At 35.7% G+C, this 20,353-nt stretch overlaps 1 protein-coding gene across 8 annotated transcripts in view; it reads right to left on the bottom strand.

Moving 5' to 3' along the window:
- Nucleotides 1-20,353, bottom strand: part of CHD6 (chromodomain helicase DNA binding protein 6) — a 211,092-nt gene that overhangs the window by 166,609 nt on the left and 24,130 nt on the right. For 2 of the 8 annotated variants that reach the window (XM_081289959.1, XM_081289960.1), the window contains exon 2: nt 7,026-7,104. The exons of 4 other annotated variants lie outside the window; for them this stretch is intronic. The gene's annotated coding sequence lies outside the window, so the exon portion shown is untranslated. Of the gene's footprint in view, nt 1-2,988; nt 3,009-6,862; nt 6,917-7,025; nt 7,105-20,353 lie in introns of those variants that run through there. 2 more of the 8 variants (XM_081289961.1, XM_081289963.1) reach the window with 2 other exon arrangements.

Here is a 20,353-nt window from a genome sequence, read left to right as displayed (position 1 = left end):
AAGCCTAAAAAACAAAACAAACAAATAGTCATATAAGTTAAAAGACTTTATCAATGAAAGTTTGGGGAAATTGGGGCTGGGGTTGTGCCTCAGTGGTACAGCGCTTGCCTAGCACGTGCGAGGCCCTGGGTGCGAGGCCCTGGGTTGGATCCACGGCACCACATAAAAATAAACAATAAAACAAAATAAAGATATTGTGTCCAACTACAACTAAAAAAATAAAAAAATAAATAAATAAATAAATAAATAAGAAAGTTTGGGGAAATCTATTCCCAAAGCATACTAGACAAGCAACGACTGGAAGTGAACACATAGAAAGCCTGGGGAGCTCACTCTACTGTTCACCATTTATCGGGGGCTTTCTGATCACAAGCCAGCTACAGAAGTCAGCTCAGTTGAGGGCTAGGGCAGCATGCAGTCCCATCAACAGCTCCTAGTCTCGGGCCTTATAGACCACAAGAAAGGGGGCAAGAATGGGTTCCAGATCAATATAAGCACATGGGTAAAAGAAAGGGCCCCTTCACTCAGTGTTCAGATAAATGAAAGTCTGCAATGCCTTCAGGCAAGCAAATGTAATTTTAACTGCTGCTACAATGGGAGGGAGAGAAAGCAGAGAAAAGGAAGGGAAGGAGAGAGGGAGGACAGGGAGAGACAAATCACCTAAAATTTAAATTTTGTGTGCATTTATAATAACAATAAAAAGTTATCAAAGGAAAAAACTAGACTTTCTCATTTTCAAAGATAATTTGGAAACTTCTAATTGTCCACATGGCTCCTCCCTATACTTTGAGATAATAAAATCACCCCTAGCCGCTTCTCCTCTAGGATATATATACCCAGTTCCTAACCTCTCTAACTCAGATATTATTTAGTTACCTACATATTTCCCACTCTCCCATGAACTTTCTGTGTTCTGTACCCTCCTTAATTTGCAAAGTCTAAGCTGAACTAAGATATTTTATCAGATATCAATCCTCACAATACAGTATCAGGTAGTATCAACCCTTATAAACATCCACTGGAAACCACGTCAGATCTCATGATGGAAAGCTAAATGCACTCTCACTAAGAAATCAGGAGCAAGGGTCTGTTGTTGTGAATCAGTGGTACAGCTCTTGTGAGGCACTGGGTTGGATCCTTAACACCACATAAAATATAAATAAAAGTACTGTATCCATCTACAACTAATATGACATAACTGCTTATTTTGTGAGAAACTAAATAAATTACCATGAGAATAAAAAATAAATTTTAAAAGATGGTCAATAAAAAATATATTTATGCAAACAACAGTAATTTGTGAAAAGAAATCTTAAGCTTTCTTCATGTATATACCTGCTATACTTTTTACATCATGAAGAACCAGTAAAATCAACTCCATTCCTCTGGCTGTGACTGGCCCCTCAAGGGACTGGCCCCAAGGCACAGGTCCACTTATACAGGCCAGACTTGAGAGGCCAAGCTGTAGTAGTTTGGCACTACACTGGGATTGATTCCATCAGGCAAAAAAATCCATACAAGTGCAATTCATGTTTAGCTTGTTTTCACTTACGCATCTAGAATCGTGCTAATATATGCCCAGCATAATATCCATCTTGAATTTCTATTACATCAAATAATAGAAATAATTCCTCAAGTCTCTCTCATTTTATGACTTATCTGATATCTGAGGAGCTAGTTACCTCACTCAGCAAGCAACATGAGAAGACATGCAGGGCAGTTACCAATAAAACAAAAGAACTATTTCTTCACTGATTTATTTTTTTAAAAAAAGGCTTTTAAAAATTTTATTAACACATTTTATTTCTAATGTACCCAAAACATTGTCATTTCAACCCACAAGCTGCATAAAAAGCTATTAATGAGGTATTTTGTATGCTTTTTCTGTCTGAAGTCTAAAATATAATTCCTATTTTATCTTCTAGCATATTTCAACCCAGATTAGCCCCATTTCCAATGCTTAATAGCCACATGTGACTGATGGCTACTTCTATATTGGGGTAGCACAGTTCTAAGTGATAGCATAATTGTTAAGCTAATGGTACATTCAAGGCAAGTAATACTTTGATTTGTGTTAGAATTATGAAAAATAAGACACCTGAGATTGAGAGGCCATGGTCAAGAACACAAACTCAGTCCCAGGCTTATGACGTACCAACTAGGAGACTTCAGACAAGCTATTTCACCTCTCTTGGTAATGGTTTCCATAGTAAAAACATAAAAATAATATTAGTGACTTCCTTATAACGACTGTTTTGAGGATTGGAAAACCTTCTCTATATAAGATACTCAGGAAAATGACATCTGGTATTTAAGTTTTACTACTACTATTATTTCTAGTACAACCCACCAAGGTAGCCATGGTATGGTGACAAAACCTCTAGGTTTGTCTGTCAGAAGATCTGTGTTTTGAGACCTCCTTCTGCCGTTGATCACTTTGTGTTTTAACTTTTCTGAGCCTCAGCTTCCCCTTGAGTTGAACATCTTCTGCCTTCTAGAACATTGTTCTGAATGGACAAGTAAGAGCATGTATATCGTAGTTACCATTTGGGGGAATCTTCATTTTGGTGGCATAATACATATAATACATTAACTTGTTCCATCTTCACAACAACTATTTGAGGTGTTTTTATCCCACTTTTACATTTGAGGAAGGCAAACCTCAGCTGGCTACAGGTTACAGTGCTGAAATTTGAACGCAGGAGTGTCTGACTCCAAAGTACCTGAATAGTGCTATGCTAAAAAATAGGCTTAAAACAACAACAACAACAAAACTTTAAAGTTCCTTTCCTAAAGATTTTGCTCTAAATCTAGTTCTAAGATCCCAGTACCTAAAACTATATACCAAGGAAAAAAATAATCTGGAAAATTAATCATTCTGCAAAAACAGTAATATGCTCCTTGTTTTATTGAGTTCTTTTGCTAAATAAATAAGTTTTTTTAATATACAAGGAAAATAAATTCATTTTTCCCACAAGCAAAACTTACTAAAAAGGAAAGCTCCACAGAAATCAGGAAGATGATTCAGGAAATCTGCTTCTATCAGAAGGCACAAACATCTTTATTAAGACATGTCACATACCCTGCAATAATGATTACCAAAACTATATACAGCAACAATATTTGAATCTATAAACAAACTAGTAAGAAATATGTCGTCTTTAGGCCAATCCTTACACCACACTACAAGAATCAACCAAGTGAAGCTTTTCTTGTTAAATTCACCACTGGTACACACAGTGGCACTTCCAACAAACTCAAAACACTAGATATTTCCATCTCCTTCAGTATCAGACCTTAGAAGGCTTCCTTACCTTTTTCTATAAGTCTTACCCTTATTAATAACATCCATCTGCTCAAACCATCAGATTGAATACAACATGTAGATTCTTAAAAATCTATCCATTTTCTAACCCACCTTTTATCAGACTAATACAAAATAAGCACAATTCAAACAAACAAACAAACAAAAACAGACAGGAGTAACTTCTTTGTGAAAGAACACTCCCACTCAAATTTCACTATCCCACCTGCATGAACATTCCACAGAAACAAATTCATTTACTAATGTTAAAACAGAAGGAGGAATGGCAAAAGAGGGGAAGGAGGATCATTTAACAGTTTGTGAGACAGCAGAGATAAAGCTAGGAGCCAAGACAGTCTCTATAGAATCTTCTGAATCTTGGATCTAGAACCAGAGACTTGTGACTGATATTTATTATAATTTGTAGAATTTGAAAAATTGTTTTTATGGTACTAAAATACTAGCTACAGGCCTTCTTTTTTTTTGCTATTCATTTTTTTAATTTATATATGATAGCAGAATGCATTCAATTCTTATTACAAATATAGAACACAATTTTCCACATCTCTGATTGTATACTAGCTATAGGCTTTCTGCTTCGAAAATCATGTACTTAAGATCTATGTAGGTGGTTGCTTGGAGAAAAACAGCTTTAACTTTAAGGCAAATGGGTCCAAAGTTCAGAGGATACCCTAAGTGAAAATGACTGCAACCCAAGCTGTCTGTCAGGTTTCTCTGGACCCTTCTTCCTGCACTGAATCACTAGGTTCTCCCCACCCATAAGGGTGCATGATTCTTGGGTTTTTTTCCTGCTCTAAGGTCAAGTTAGGTGATTCAAAGAAGGTTTGAGAGGGGTGTGTGTCTGTCTAGGTATGCATACAACCAAACAATACATGTTCATATACATTATTTATGTATGTGTTAATATAAATAAGCTTATCCTCCAAAGCCAATAGGACAGTATAGATACTACATCTACTCTCTCCCTCTGTTACAGCACATTTCTACAAACAAAACTGTCTGGGTTCAAATCCTAGCTCTGGCTATTAATTAGCTCTATGACCAAGACAAATCAATTAATCTCCCTACCTCAGTTTCCTCATCTAAATTAAAGATGACAAACACGTGAGGATTAAATAAACTAGCACACACAAATTTCAAAGTACAATATACAGTACATAGGAGATACTATATAAGGTTAAATATTACCACTAATAGTCACTAGAAAACCACCCAAGACCACAGGGAAAGCATATAACAAGAGTAATGAGAATAAAATGACCTATACAGATTCAAGTCAAATCTTTACCATGATCCATAATCCTCAACTGAAGGAACTTTAGAACTTTATATTTCCTTTCTTAGGTAAAAACATTTCACCAATGCACAATAACTCAGAAACATGATTCTAATTCCAAATCTGTTCCCATGAAACCTTTTAAAGACAACTCATTTGAAAACAAGTAGAGAGGCATTTAATTTAGCTAAACACAACTTTCAAACATTTTCCCCCCACAATGACACCTTTTTTTAGTAAGCATAATCAGAGAAAAAAGTACTTTGCATAATCAAATTTTCCAGACACCTTAGACTTTCCTCATAGTTAAGAAAGCTTTTTAATCACTAATTTTTATTTCATTTTTAAACAGGTTTCTCAGACTCATAGAATGTAGTAATAGTGAAATAAATTATTTGGACAACAATTACCATGAATGTTCAATTCAAACCATCAGGTGAAAGACAAACCTGGAACTCTGCAGATTGTCAAAATGTCACCCGTGAATTGTGCTGGACAATGGGGAAAGCATACCCTAACAGTAAAGGGCTAGGCCAACAAAACACACCAATTGGTCATAGTATACAAAGTGGAACAATCAAGTATTATGTATATTCTCATGCGAACAGGGTATGCAATGTACAACCTATGAATTTTATTTTATTTTTATTTATTTTTTTTTTTAGAGAGAGTGAGAGAGGAGAGAGAGAGAGAGAATTTTTTAATATTTATTTTTTAGTTCTCGGCGGACACAACATCTTTGTTGGTATGTGGTGCTGAGGATAGAACCTGGGCCGCCCGCATGCCAGGCGAGCGCGCTACCGCTTGAGCCACATCCCCAGCCCCCTATGAATTTTAAAAATAGCGAATGACTATAAAAATAGTCATGCTTCAAAATTTAACTACCTGTTTACAGGTAAGATGGGGAAAGAATAATGTGTTATATGATGCAAGAATACGATAAGCACAATCCAGAATGTGGGGAAGAACAGTGATCTAGTTTCATCAACAAGTAATAAATGGCATGATGTCCACAAAAAGGAAGGGGAGAGAATTATTACAGATTAAAAGAGATTGAAGAATTGTATCAAGCAAATGCAATATGTGGACCTTACTTGGACCTGATTTAGACAGGCACACGAATATTGTATGATTCTCTGTACTTTTGTGTTGAAACTTTCTAAAATACAAAATAAATTCTTAAAGGTTAAGGGAAAAAAGGACAGGAATTTATAACCAACCCTAAATTTGGCCACCATCCAAGAGGCAAAAAAAAAGCTGCAGAAATCCCACATACGTAAAACAACATGGAAACAGAGACTTGGGCAGCCTTCCTTTGTCAGCAAAAATCCTCTCTATCACATTCCTATGGAGGACTGCTTTCCATTAAGCCATATTCTATTACCAAGGTGTAAGCAAGATGTTTTGATAAGAACTGAACTCTTCCAGCCTCTACCCAGAGAAATGGTATTCAAGGAATTCAAATACTAAAACATGTATTTTTAAAATGGAGTGTATGTATTTCTGTCTTCAGCAGTTTGTCTTTGTACTTTTCAAATTTATCCAATTTTCATTATAAATAAATATTATATAAGTTGAAGAAATAATCTTTATTACATTTTTTTTAAATCACTGTGGTTTTATTTTATTTATTTTTTTGATACCAGGGATTGAACCCAGGGGCACTTAACCACTGAGCTACATACCCAGCCCTTTTGGTATTTTATTTAGAGACAGTGTCTCACTGAGATTCTTGGGGTCTTGCTAAATTGCTGAGGCTGTCTCTGAACTCAAAAATCATCCTGCTTCAGCCCCCCAAACCACTGGGATTACAGGCATGTGCCACTGAGCCCAGCAAAAATCACTGTGGTTTTAAAAAGTATGTTTAAATCAATCTCTTTTCCATTTTCATTGCTCCCAATTTAGTTGAAGCTAATATTATCTCCTACGTATCAGTGGAGTTAAAACACTAACTTATTATATCACAGATTTCCAGGTCAAATATATTACCTATATTTAAAAAAAAAAACTTCACATAATAGCAGTTTATTGCATTTGCATTAGAAGGTACTGTTCAATGTCATAACCACTAATCTAATAAAGGAGATGAATAATATAGGTACCAAAGAATATCTTCTTTTTGATCTGTAACTGTTTTGTATCCCTTCTTGTTAGGTATGGAAATAATGTGTCAAAAATATAGTGCCCTGTCAGCCTTAATAATATTTTCCCAGCAGCTGTCTGCCAAATAAGCTGAATAACTTTCACCATGCTATCCTCACCTTTCTGTGACTGCTTACTCTGATGTATATATTTTGAATATGATTTGGTCAATACTAGAAGTGAAAAGAGACACTATGAAAACAAACAACAATAAATGATACCTGAGGCAAGGCTGAATATAGTTTTAACATATAATTGAAAATAAACTATAAGATAAAGTACATTTGGTTGCAGGGAGAGCTGATTTGGGAAATCTATTTCTCTCTTGATCTTATTCTCCTGGGAACAGGGTAGACTTTTCCTAGGGCACAAGAGAAAAAAAATTACTGCTAGCAAGGTAGAAATTAATTAGTTCAGTTCCCTCTCTGCTGTTAATGTCCGAAGCAAAAGTGTTACTTTCTTTTTTTTTTTTAGAGAGAGTGAGAGAGAGGAGAGAGAGAGAGAGAGAGAGAGAGAGAGAGAGAGAGAGAGAGAATTTTTTAATATTTATTTTTTAGTTCTCGGTGGACACAACATCTTTGTTTGTATGTGGTGCTGAGGATCGAACCCGGGCCGCACGCATGCCAGGCGAGCGCGCTACCGCTTGAGCCACATCCCCAGCCCCTTACTTTCTTAATTAATACAAGAATAGTTATATTTATCTGCACTGTTCAGATATTGAAAGTCTTCCTACTCAAAGAACTTAGGTTCTAAGAACTTAATACTGAATGTTACTTTTTTAACATTCTGTTAACGATAATTAAGAAGCTAAAATGCAGAAAACACCATTGCATTTTTTCCCTTAATCATCATTATAATTCCACAAGATAGATACTATTACTGCTCCCATTGCACACATGACTAAACTGAAGGACAAGGTTAATGAACTTGCTTAAAGAAAGCAGAGGTATTAAGTAGCTGAGCCAGGATTCAAATCCACAGTCTGGCTGCAGAGTCCACCCCACAACATATGCTTTCCATAATGGAATAATACTACCATCATCACCATTCAGAAGTTTTTTGGTTTTTTTTTTAAAGAAAACAGAAAAAGTAAAGTTATGAGTAACACTCTAAAAAGCCATTAGTATCACTAAATCTGGAGAAGAAATATTTGATGAGCAGCTACTATGTGCTCAGCATTATGCTAAAGGACAATTCAGAGATGATAGCTATCCTCTCTCAAAACTTTACTGTCAAAGTAGGAGAAGCTGGGATTGTGGCTCAGTGGTAGAGTAAGTGCCTAGCATGCATGAGGCACTGGGTTTGATTCTCGGCACCATATATAAATAAATAAATAAATACCCACTGACAACTAAATAAATATTTTTTTAAAAAAGTAGCAGAGAAGACATGTCTTCTGTGTAAGCTACTTCCTCATAAATTCATCCACAGACAGCCCTTACTTCTAACCCCAGTGCCTTTTACAGAGTGGGGGACTACTGGAGATAGGATCCAGTGCCTCATGAATGCCCGGCAAGCACTCCACCGCTAAGCTACATTCCCAGGCCCCCTCCCAGGGATACATCCAGGCTGATTATGTGTATGCGGGGTGGGGGTGGGGGGCTGTCAATTTCTCACCTAGTGGTAGGGGGAGGGGTGGTGTCAATCTCTAAGGAAGAAGAATCATTACATAAAATCTCAATTCAATTCTAATAATAATATTTAGTATACCTAAAGATAATTTAAGATCTAGATATCCAAATATGAATAAGACACTGTATCTACTTTTAAGCAATCACAGTGCAGTGGTGGCCCATGCCTATAATCTCAGCAACTCAGGAGGCTGGGGCAGGAGGGTCATTAGTTCAGTTTTGAGGCCAGACTGGGCAACTTAGTGGTACAGTACCCTGGATTCAATCTCCAGTACTGCAAATGAAGAAAAGAAAGAAACCACAGTATAGTGAGAAATATAGATTTGCTCAAACTCCTTTTGATATCAGAGATGATAAAACTAATAAAGAGTTTCAGATATTCTGGGGGTAACTAGAAGGGGAAGTTCTTCATAAGGTGACTCCTGAGGATGTTAGAAAAAACAAAATATAGAAATGTGAAATTTTATAACTGAATAGTAAATTTATGTTCCAAGTTCTTAATATTAACTAATCTTGAGGGAGGTACTGAGGAATGAACTTAACCAAAACATACTGTTAACATTTTATGTATGTGCGAATATGTAACAATGAATCCCACAGTTAGATACAACCATAATGCCCAATAAAAAGAAAAACAAGTCCTGAGTATTCTATATGCATAAATCTGACCCACTCCCCCCAGGGAAATAACAAAAAAACAAACAAACAAAAACAAAAAACAAAAAAACTTCATCACTAAACCTAAATCCCAGCTACTTTTGGATGCCGAGACAAGAGGATTGTAAATTTATATCCAGCCTGCCTGGACAACCTAGCAAGATCCTGTCTCAAAATAAAAATTTTAAAAGGGGCTAGGTATCTATTTCAGTAGAGAATGCTCACCTAGTATGTGTGAGGCCCTGGTTCCAATCCCCAGTACTTAAAACCAAAACAAAACAAAAAAGAAAAAAAAACCTCACCACTAATGTAAAAGCAGTAGTCTCAACATCAATATTTAATGTCCATCTCAGTCCCAAATATCCAGCAGTTGATCAAATATTGTAAGACATATTAAAAAGCAAAAGGAGAAAAAGAACCTAAATTAAAATGACCCAGATGTTGTAAATATCAGACAGGGAATTTTGAATAACAATGATTAATATGTTAACAAATTTAGTAGACAATATGCAAGAACAAATGGAAAACTTCTACAGAAAGAATATGTAAATAAGATCAAATGAAAATGATATATTTTTTTCTTAGTCATCAGAGAAGAAAATTTCTTTGATAGATTCATAAGAACATAACACAGCCAAGGAAAAATAAAATCAGTGTACTTGAAGATAGGTCATCAGAAACCCCAAAATGAAATACAAACAGAAAAAAAACAGAACACTGAAGAGCTATGAAATGATCAAATGATATCATGTACATGTAATCGTAGTCCCTGAAGGGAGAAGGAAGAGGGAGGACACCAAATCAGAAACAATATTGGGGGAGTGGGGGGAGGCTGAGAATTTTCCAAAAATCATCAAACCACAGATCAAAGAATCTCAGAGAACCCTACAGAATGCATAAATAAACCAACAGCATACAAGTACATATAATATAGAACACATGCCTTATCCCTGTTACTTGGGAGATCAAGGCAGGAAGATTACAAAGTCAAAGCCATCCTCCGCAATTTAAGAGAGACCCTTTCACAAAATAAAAAATAAAAAGGGCTGGAAACATAGCTCAGTGGTACAAAGCTTGCCTATCATGCATGAGCCCCTGGGTTAGATCCCAGTACCCCTACATACTCACACACGCACACCCCTAGATGCTTCATTGGTTTTTTTTTTAAATTTTATTTATTTATTGGTATGTGGTGCTGAGAATTGAACCCAGTGCCTCACATGCTAGGCAAGCATTCTACCACTGAGCCACAACCCCAGCCCAAGATGCTTCATTATTTTTTTTTTTTTTTTAAAGAGAGAGTGAGAGAGGAGAGAGAGGAGAGAGAGAGAGAATTTTTAATCTTTATTTTTTAGTTCTCGGCGGACACAACATCTTTGTTGGTATGTGGTGCTGAGGATCGAACCCGGGCCGCACACATGCCAGGCGAGCGCGCTACCGCTTGAGCCACATCACCAGCCCAAGATGCTTCATTATTAACTGCTAAGTCAAAATGAAAAAGGAAATCTTAAAAGAAGTCACAGGGGAAAACATTATCCTGTGGAATAAAATAAAACTACTCACCAGAGTTTTTCTAATCCAAGCGAAAATGGAGTGACATTTATAAAGTACATGAATAAAAAAATAAAATAAAAAACAAGAAACACCTTATAATCCAGAATTCTACAGACGGCAGAAATATCTTTTAAAGGGGCTGGGGATGTGGCTCAAGCGGTAGCGCGCTCGCCTGGCATGCGTGCGGCCCGGGTTCGATCCTCAGCACCACATACCAACAAAGATGTTGTGTCCGCCGAGAACTAAAAAATAAATAAATATTAAAAAATTCTCTCTCTCACTCTCTCTCCTCTCTCACTCTCTCTTTAAAAAAAAAAAAAAGAAATATCTTTTAAAAAATGAAGGCAAAATGACTTAATCAGAGGAAATTAAGTATCAGCACATCTGCACTCCAAGACATGATAAATGATAAAGAAAGTTCTTCAAGTAGAAGGCATATGACATCAGACAAAAATCAGGATCTATATGAAGTGAACAGCTCCAGAAATGGCAAAAATGGGAGTAATGTAAAAGATGTTTTTCTAAAAGATAACTGCCTAAAGTAAAAATAGTAATAGTGTATTGTAGAGTTTATAAATGATAAAATGTACAACAACAACATCATACAGGGGTGGAAAGAAAAAAAAGTCAGAAGCTTATTATGTTGTTAGGATCTTACACTTCATATGGAATTATAATAATATGTGAAGTTAGGTTGTAGTGTATGTTGTAAACCCAAGGAAAATCACTGATTTTTTTTTAAGGAGGTACAGCTAATATACCAATAATAGAGATAAAATGGAAAATTTTTTAAATTCTACCTAAAAGCAAGAATAAAGAGGAAAGGGCTGGGATTGTGGCTCAGCGGTAGAGCGCTCCCCTAGCATGGGCAGGACCTGGGTTCGATTCTCAGCACCACATAAAAATAAGGGCATTGTGTTGTATCCATCTACACCTAAAAAATAAATATTTTTTAAAAAAAGAATAAAGAGGAAAGAGGGAACAGGTTAGATTAAATGTAAATGGTCTAAACATTCTGATAAAAAGGCAGAAATCATCACACACTCAGTTATATGCTTTCTATAAGAACTCCACTGTGAACACTTTAACAGATTACATGTAAAATAATGGAAAAAGATACACCATGCCAATACTAATCAAAAGAAAGCTAAAGAAGCTACCTTAATATCAGACAAAGTAGACCTGACAAGAAGAAATATTAAAGCAATAGAGGGGCTAGGGCTATAGCTCAGTGGCAGAGCAGTTGCCTAGCACATGTGAGGCATTGTGTTTGATCCTTAGCACTGCATAAAACTAAAGATAGCAAACTTAAAAAAAAAAAAAAAAAGAAAAGAAAAGAAATATTAAAAGCAATACAAAGCCATTATACAGTGATAAAGGGGTCAGTTAATCCAGAAGATACAACAGGGGCTGGGGCTGTAGTTCAGTGAAAAGAGCACTTGCCTAACCATGTGTGAGGCCCTGGATTCAGTCCTTAGCACCACATAAAAATAAACAAATAAAATAAAGGCACTGTCCATCTACAACTTCAAAAAATAAAGAAAAAAAAAAAAGATACAACAACCCTTAATATGTAAGCAACTGACAACAGAGCTTCAATGCAAATGAAGTAAAAACTGATCAAACTGAAAGAAACGTATATATTCTAAATGTTTTGGACTCAACACTCCTCTTTTAAGGTAATCCATAAAACAAGCAGGAGGTATCTGTAAAAATATAAAACATATAAATAACACTATTAACCTACTTGAACTAATTAACATTTATAGAAAATTCTATGAGAGCACTCTATAAAACCATCTTTTCAAGTATACATGGAACAAGGACCAATTAGCCTACACTATTGGCCATAAAATAGAGTTCAATAAATGTAAAAGGACTGAAACTCTACTAAAGAATATTCTCTTACTAAAAAGGAATTAAATTTGAAATCAAAATCAGAAAGATACATGGAAAGTCCATAAATATGTGGAAAAACTTCTAAACAACACATGGATTAAAATGGAAAGTAATAAGGAAATTAGAAAATATTTTTAATGAATGATAATCATGACATATAAACATTTATGTAAAGCAATTTAAGCAGTAGAGAAGTTTATAGCATTAAAGGCTTATATTAGAAAAATCACAAATCAATTAAGCTTCCATAGAAAAAACTACAGAGGCCAAATTAAATCCAAATAAGGAGACAAAATCATGAATAACAAATCAACAAAATTGAGACCAAAAATGGTAAAAAAGAATTAATAAAAGTATTGTTATTTTAGAGAAAAATAAAATCAATAAAATGGATAAGTGTTTAGGCAAAATGATAGAAGGGGGAAAAATGAGAAAAGACATAAATTTCCAAACCAAGATTAAGAGAGTATAACAATAGAGTATTAACAACTTTATGTCTATAAATTTGAACAACTTCGATGAATTAGATAAATTCTTGACACAAGATACAAAGCTTACTCAAGAAATAGAGGGCCTGAACAGTCTTGCATCTAGTTAAAAATGGTGAATTTGGGGCTGGGGTTATAGCTCAGTGGTAGAACGCTTACCTAGCACAGGTGAGGCACTTGGTTCAAACCTCAGCACCATATAAAAATAAAATAAATGAAAGTATTATGTCAATCTACAACTTAAAAAAAAAAAAAGGTGAATTCATAGTTAAAAGCCCTCATACAAAGAAAAGCCAGGCCCAGATGGCTTAACTGGAGAATTTCATCAAGTATTTAAGGAAGAAATAATTTTACAATTTTACAAAAACCTTTCTTGAAGACAGAAAGGAAAAAACACTTCCCTCTTTATGTTTTGAGCCCAGCTGCACTCTGACACCAAACCTAATAAAGGCAATACCAGAAACCACAGATCAAAGAAAAATTGGAAAAAAAAAAAAAGACACTAAACTCTAACTTAACAAAACACTAGCAAATTGAATATAGTGATTTATAAAAACAAATAACACATAAGATCAAGTGAGAAATATATCCTGGGAATACTCAGTCTTTAAACATCTATCAATGTAATTCACCATATCACCAGACTATAGAGAAAAAAAAACACCATTCTATCATGTCAATAGATACATAAAAACGACTAACAAAATTCAATATTCATCTGTGATAAAAACTCTCAGCAAACTAAGAACAAAAGAGAACTTCCTCAACCTGAAAAAAGACATTGACAAGAACACCTACAGTTAATTGGTTGGAATTATTCTCCCCCAAATTCAGGAACAAAGGAAGGATATTTAACCTTGACATCATACTGAGGGTCTTAACCAATGCAATAAGCCATGAAAAAGAAATTGAAGGCATAAAGATTAAACAAAAAGCATTTTATAAAAAGGCTGTTTACACTTGACATCAACTATCAACATAGAAATTACAAAGAATCTACCAAGAAGAACTTTTAGAATTAGTCAATTAGTATAATAAGATCTCAGGACATAAAATCAATATATAAAAAATAAACTTATTTCTGTATACTAACAAGATGGAAACAGCCTCTTGTATTATACAAAAATGCAATGGAATAGCCCAAGTACCTAAATCTTCAGAATAAGCTGACTTATTTTCTTCTTGACTCCTTCGAAGGTTTTGGTTTGGGGAACAACTAGAGACCTTAAAGATGAGTTAGCTTTCCTTCCTCTAGAAGATCTCTTCTCCTCATATTTTCCCTTGAAGAAGGTTCATTCTTGGAATTTATACCATAAGGTTAGTATTTTAGATCTAGAGAACAGAAAAACAGAATGTAGCTAGAAAAGTAAAAGCTTGCAAAAGCAAAATTTAAAGTGTCTCCTCTGGTGAGGAAAGAAATGTTCAGCCTGGAAACTGACAAACTTTAATACTCTACTCCATGGAACATATAAGGATGACATTTAACACTGTGTCCAATTGTCAGTCACTAAGTTTCCACATATTCATGGTCTCTCTTAACAAGGCAGTCCTAGGCACTAAATAAAACTCCCTTCTCTCAACACACCCATAGCTATATCTAATTGAATAAGATGGGCATGTTTGAGCAGTCAATGCCTAAATAGTCAACATTTCTGGAGTTCAAAAACAAAAACAAAAAACAATTGCTGCTTCTTAACTTTAAATGATCCATGGGGCCTTAGGCATGGAAAAGCTAAGAGAGAGCATGCATAAGTAAGCAGGAAACAGAAAATAAAAGAGAGCAAAAGGCAGATAAGAAAACCAGTGGGTGGGACTGAGACACAGGGAGTCTTGTAAATGGCAAAATGCTAAAGAAACCATCAGAGAAAACCTGCTTACTGAAGCCCTGGATCCAACATGATGTTTGTATTAATCATCTACTGCCACAATAATGCTGAAAAAATACCACAAAAGCATACAAAAAAAAATTTTACTTCCACTCAGTCATCTAAGTTGGGTTGGTGCTACATTAAGCTACAGGTCTCCTGGAACAGCTCTGTTCTGAGACCTCCAAGCTGAGACCTAGGCTGAAGGGGCTACAGCTACTTTCTTCTCATGGTATTGGCAAAGGAACTAGAGAATAAGCCTGTTAGCACAAGCACATCACGAACCTCTGTTTTCATCTTGTATACTAACATCCCACTGGGCCAGAGCAAGTCAAAATCAAGAGGCAGGAACATAATTCTATCCACCATAAAGTTATGGTGCAGAAAACTATTTCAGGAGGGTGAATAATAGAGACCATTGCTTCAACCTACTACACTACTTTCTAAGTGCAACTAAAAGAATCTGAAACACAGGGATTAAAGCATGCTACACTAGTTCTCACCCGCTAATGTAATGTTTTATGTGGACTCACATTTCTCCTTTCTCCCCTGGTAGGATACTGTCTGAATTATTTAGTTGAAATACACCTAAGTGAAAGGGGAAGAGGGAAGGATTCTTGAGGCCAGGAGACATGTCTAGAAAATATGGCAGCAATCATTCAAGAACTTCCACAGATAGAAGGTGTCAATAAGACATGCAGACCACTATACAAGACACATAGAATTTCAAATCAGCCCCTATGGGTCCAAAAGCTTATGAGCATTCTTAGTACCTTTATGGTTAAAAAAAAAAAACAAAAACACATTTGTTTGAGTGAAATTCTTTACCTAGTTAAAAAAAAACAAAGTTGTGAACCATGATGGTGGAAAGAATACAATCAAATCTAAGTGCTGAGTAGAGCAAAATGGATGAAAAAACAATAGAACAATTTTAGAAGTTTAGGTAATCTGCTGGACAGACAGGGAATGTTTATTGTCTTAACATTTATTCTCAACAGACTGTTGAGAAAAAGACTTTTGTTTCTTTGGAAAGTAAGTAAAATTCCGGACTATGACTTGTTTCAAACAATGAATTTACTCCTTTCTAAAGAATTAACAATGATTCCGTAGTATCTGTTAAAGACCCTCATTCCTCAATGAATTGTCAACCAAGTTAAAGACAAGTATGTATATTAAATAAACAGAAATCACAGCTACCCTTGGCTGCTATTTAAAGATGGAAAATGCTTACTTCTATCCCAGATTATCCTAGCAAAATCTCATTTGTAGTCAACCAGGCAACAACTAAGGAAAGGAACACAAAAGCAATGGAACAGCACTGGCAGTGACAGAGATGCACCATGAAAACACTTTGGCATGCTATGGCTTCCCAGGATTCCCTGTTTTACATTAGGCTGGGCCCAATGTGTGGGTGTGAACTAACACATCTTATTAAACTCTGCATGAGTTCTCTCAGCCTAGAAGTTTTAAGCTTTTAATTCTGGAAAAGAATCTTAAAAACAGCAATTCTAGGACAAACACCATTACACAGAAGAAACAAAGATTTCTAGTTCTCAGATACCTAAAACAAGCATTACCTGCTACTAGAGAATTCCAGGCAGATAAAAACAATAGCAATCCCTCCAAAATTCATCTTAACAAATTTCCCTTTATTTCCAATTAAAACAGTTTAAGAAGTAACTATATAAAAAACATTTCTGTAAGATGAAAGGAAAAAAAAAGTACCTTCCACCCTTTTTGTGACAACAACAGAAAAATAAAAATACTATACAAACCTTCCACAGAAAACAATTTCTTGCTCCCAATGAGACAGAAGGTTGAGTTGGTTTGACTGTAAAACCACTCTCTGGTATTCAAATGTTTTGATAAGGAGAATGTCAAGGCTGTTTAATATTGCCTAAAGAAAAGGGTTTCAATGGCAAAAGAGAGGAATGTGGTTTGTTTGGCACTGAAATTGATTATTAAGAGTTATGAGAAGGCTGGGGCTGTAGCTCAGTGGTAGAGCACTTGCCTAGCATGTGTGAGGCACTGGGTTTGATCCTTAGCACTACATAAAAATAAATACAGGCACTCTGTCCATCTATAACTACAAAAAAATTTTTTTAAAGAGTTATGAGATATAGTTTTCAAGATGATGGAATAGAGGAAGTTGCTTTTCTTGCTGCTCCTTGGTGTGAAACCAAGAAAGCAGACAAGCAGCTTCTCCGCAAGGTGGGTGAACAACAACTACCACAAAAAGTGGGGTGGAGGAGGGTGCTTTACTGGAATTTAAAGCTGGACATTTAAAGCAGATAGGGTCAAGAGCTTTGTAATGTTTTGAACAACCAATAAAAAAAAAAAAAGAAAAGAAATGGAAAAAAAAATTTAAATAAAGCAATTTGGGGACTCAGGAGTTGGATATAATAAGGAAAAAACCCCCAGTGGCACAGCCACTGTTGTGGTGGGTCCAAAAAGCACCAGTCAGAGTGGTCCATGTGCGAACAAAGTGGAGAGATAAGAGAATTAAAAGAACCCACATTTGTAGGAGGCCCAAGGTGTGTCTGGGTATGGAGCATTGAGAGATCAGGACAATGCCAGACAAATCTAAAAGGCTTGCTGTACAATGTCATTGAAAGGGAAAGAAGCCATCATTTCTTCAGGTGGTATTCGGAGGACAAAAGAAGGAAACATCTTGCAGCCTTGGTGCCTGGCAGCTGAGGGAGTGGATTCCTGGCAAACCTGAGTTTGGCCTGAAATACAGGCCCAGTAAACACACACTGCACGCATAGAATGTGCTTAAGTGACCAGGAGAAAATCAAACAGAGCTTTACACAGGGGGACAACTGGTCATGGAAATCAACCTAGCTCTACAATCCAGCTGCTTGCAGGACCAACTGGGAGAGACACATCTGGCTGGGAATTCAGAATGGCAGGGACAGGAGAGATTGGAGACTGAACCTGAGACAGGAAATGTGAGGTCCACAGGTGACATAGGGGACTAAGAATTGGCTCCCCTACCATACAAGTGGAACACACACGAAATCCCTGAGATACAGCCTTCTAGTGTGGAACAGCATACTGGATGATGGAGGTGCACTGATTTAAAATCTCCAGACACACTGGCATTCAGTAAAGAGCCTGGAGTCCACCTAAACCTACACCCTGCCTCCAGGAATTCCACCTATGGGATTACCTCTCTTGATCCAGCAATCAGGAGCACAGAGCATTACAATCTAGACGACCCCACCTAAAACTACTGAGAAGCTGAGAATCTTTTGAACTCCAACGGAAAGAATTCTTTAACTTTTAATCAAGCTTTTTCTTTTTTTAATCCTTTTTTTCTGTTTAACTGTGACCTCGATGGTACGTGGACATTTATACATATTCATATTTTTTTCGCATTTCTAGCACTTTTGAAGCCAGTTATTTTTCATGGATTAGTTTTTTGAGGACTAGGATGTTTGATTAGTATGTTTTAGTTTTGTTTTGGATACATTTTTTAAAAAATTTTTTACTATATTTACTTTTTCTCTTACCTGTTTCCCTTGATTCTTTCTCTTTTTTCTTCCACTATTAGTCAATCTCTATTGTTCTTTCACTCATCCTTTAATTTTTTACTTCTATCTTCTCTCCTCCTCTCTCATAATCATCACATCCCATATTACTTCTGTTCTTTCATAATTATCACATTCTATATCATTTCTGTTCTTTCCCTGTCCACTAAATGAAACTGTAAACCCTTTTGCAAACTTCCTGTTTTTATTGTAGGCAATTATGGATCATATCATTTCTGTTTATTGTGATAATTAACATTGTAGATGTCATAGTAGGAACTATTTGGTTTAATACTGTATATTGTTTGTACTGTTTGTTGTTATTACTTGTCTCTCCCTAAACAGTGAGGTCCTGGAAATCTTCAGGAACACTATTAGTCCACAGGATAGGAACTCTACTGCCTCAGATCTACACTGTTAGTTGGGTAGACACACAAACAACATGAAAAAGCACAGGACCAAATTGCCCCAAACAAACCAAGGTACTCCAATAACAGAATCCATCAAAACCACAAGGGAAGAAATGTCAGAAGAGGAGTTTTAGAATGTACATAGTTGGACTATATAAAGAGTGAAATCAGAATCTTTATTGAAATCCCTTCAATAAAGAGAGATTCTGAAAAAAAAGAAAAGAAAAGCAGAAATCCTCATAATGAAGGAATCAGTAAACCAAATTAAAACTTCAATTGGAAAGCATCACCAACAGACTAGATCACTTGGAAGACAGAGTTTCAGGCAACGAAGACAAAATATATAACCTTGAAAACAAAGTTAACCGCGGAGAAAAGATGTTAAGAGACCATTAACAGAACTTGCAAGAAATACGGGATAGGGCTGGGGCTGTAGCTCAGTGGTAGAGTGCTTACCTAGCATATGTGAGGCACTGGGTTCGAACCTCAGCACCACATATAAATAAATAAAATAAAGGTATAAAGAAAAATACAACAACAACAAAAAATTTTAAAAATAAATACAGGATAACCTGAAAAGACCAAATTTAAGTTTTACTGGGATAGATGAAGGATTGGAGATACAAACAAAAGGAATGCACAATCTTTTCATTGAAATAATATCACAAAATTTCCCACTAAACCTGAAGAATGAAATGGAAAATCAAATACAGAAGGCTTGTAGGACCCCAAATATACAAAATTACAACAAACCCACACCAAGGCACAGAACTACGAAAATGCCTAACATTCAGAATAAGGATAGAATTTTAAAGATTACCAGGAAAAAAAAAAAAAAAAAAACAGGTAACATTTAGAGGAAAACCAATCTGGATCTCAGCTGATCTCTCAACTCAGACCATCAAGGCTAGAAGGTCTTGGAATAATATACATCAAACTTTGGAAGAAAATAGATGTCAGCCAAATTAAGCTTCAGAATTGATGGTGAAATAAAAACCTACCATGATAAACAAAAGTTAAAAGAATTCACAACTAGAAAGCCTCCATTACAAAACATACTCAATAAAATAATTCATGAATAATTCATGAAGAAGCCAGGCACAGTGGTGCATGCCTGTAATCCCTGTATTTTAGGAGGCTGAGATAGAAGGATTGTGAGTTCAAAGCAAGCCTCAGCAAAAAGGTGCTACGCAACTTGGTGAGACCCTGTCTCTAAATAAAATACAAAATAGGGCTGAGGATGTGGGCTCAGTGGTTGAGTACCCCTGAGTTCAATACTTGGTACACCCCCAAAAGATATTTCATGAAGAAGAAATTAAAAAGAAAAGTGAAGACCAAAAAGGGAGGAACTACACCAAAAGAACAGTGAATCAATGAAGAGACTAATTCAAATTAAAAAACAGACAAAAAATCAAAATAATAGGGAATAAAAATCATATCTCAATAACAACAATGAATGTAAATGGCCTAAACTCATCAAAAAACATACTGCAAACATGAAAAAATATTCATCATCTCTAGCAATAAGAGAAATGAAAATCAAAACTACTCTAAGATTTCATCTCACTCCAGT

This window comes from Spermophilus citellus, assembly GCF_964194105.1.
Source record: "Spermophilus citellus genome assembly, chromosome: 4".
NCBI lineage: Eukaryota > Metazoa > Chordata > Mammalia > Rodentia > Sciuridae > Spermophilus > Spermophilus citellus.
The sequence above is the reverse complement of the archived record's forward strand: the minus strand, read 5'-3'. Positions and strand labels throughout refer to the sequence as shown.